General features: G+C 40.5%; 1 non-coding gene across 1 annotated transcript; it reads left to right on the top strand.

The window, feature by feature from the left end:
* The first annotated feature begins 408 nt into the window (after positions 1-408).
* LOC114608939 lies at positions 409-513 on the top strand. The gene has a single exon (XR_003709440.1). It is a non-coding gene; the product is annotated as a small nucleolar RNA U13 (small nucleolar RNA).
* The last annotated feature ends 552 nt before the right edge of the window (positions 514-1,065 follow it).

Genomic DNA, 1,065 nt, shown 5'->3' with positions numbered 1-1,065 from the left:
TAAAAAGAAATAAAACTGAAAAAAGAAAACGAACCTCAATTATTAGGAAGAATCTGAAACCCCAATTACTTGTTTCTGTTTGTTTGTTTGTTTGTTTGTTTTTATGGAATATGTCAAAGAAAATCTCAGACATCATAACACATCACATAATATTCCTGCATTTTGTATCTCCAGCTTCTACAGGCTTTAACCTAAAACTAGTGATATCATTGCACCTAACAAAATAAATAATAGTAATATTGAATACTGGCCTCTATTCAGATTTCCTGGGTTTGTTCTAAAGAGGCTTTCATAAGGATGTAATGAGATGGGACAGCGTGCTCGGTTCTGTCCCTCAAGCTCTTTTATTCTGTAACATCCCTCCTCCTGTGTTTTCATGTCTTTGTTCTCTTTGAAATATAAACTAAGATCCTTTTTGTGATTCATAAACGTGATGATTGAGTTCGAGTGTCACTGTGAGGGATAGGCTTCTCTCAAACTGTGTTGTAATGTCAGGACATTACTTGTCTGACATATAAAGAAGGAAAGGAATAAGATACAAATCATATCCGGTCAGTCTGGGCTTCATTCCCACAACAGACTCCCTTGCACATAGGACAACAGGCCAAACTCTAGCCACACCCCCGGCCTCTAGCCACACCCCCGGCCTCTAGCCACACCCCCGGCCCTACCTGATTGATCGCTCCATGGCCACCTCTCAACACTGTCATATCTCTGATTCAGCACAGTCCATCCCAACTTGTTTTTACCCAAAATTCTATTCTTCCCATTTCAACTCCCCAGAATGCTTTATCCTCTCCAATCTTGTGGAAACAGCTCCCTGCCCAGGTGCCTGATGGGAGACAGATGACTTCACTGACACGTTATAAATTCGCTCTTCTTCCCCCAAGCTACCCTCCATCATATCACCTTGTTCCCATTTCTTCATGGAGTTTATTGCTATCTGAAATTATATTCTCCTTAATGCATTTGCTTCCCTGTGTAATGGGATGTTAGCAGTTCCTTCGCTAAATACTGGGGGGAAAAATGTGAAATATCAAGACTAGGCAACCATTCATTAAAAAA

The sequence above is a fragment of the Grammomys surdaster genome, unplaced genomic scaffold (genome assembly GCF_004785775.1).
Source record: "Grammomys surdaster isolate TR1022 unplaced genomic scaffold, NIH_TR_1.0 125941, whole genome shotgun sequence".
Lineage (NCBI taxonomy): Eukaryota > Metazoa > Chordata > Mammalia > Rodentia > Muridae > Grammomys > Grammomys surdaster.
Note: the sequence above shows the minus strand (reverse complement) of the source record. Positions and strands in the feature narration are given on the sequence as shown.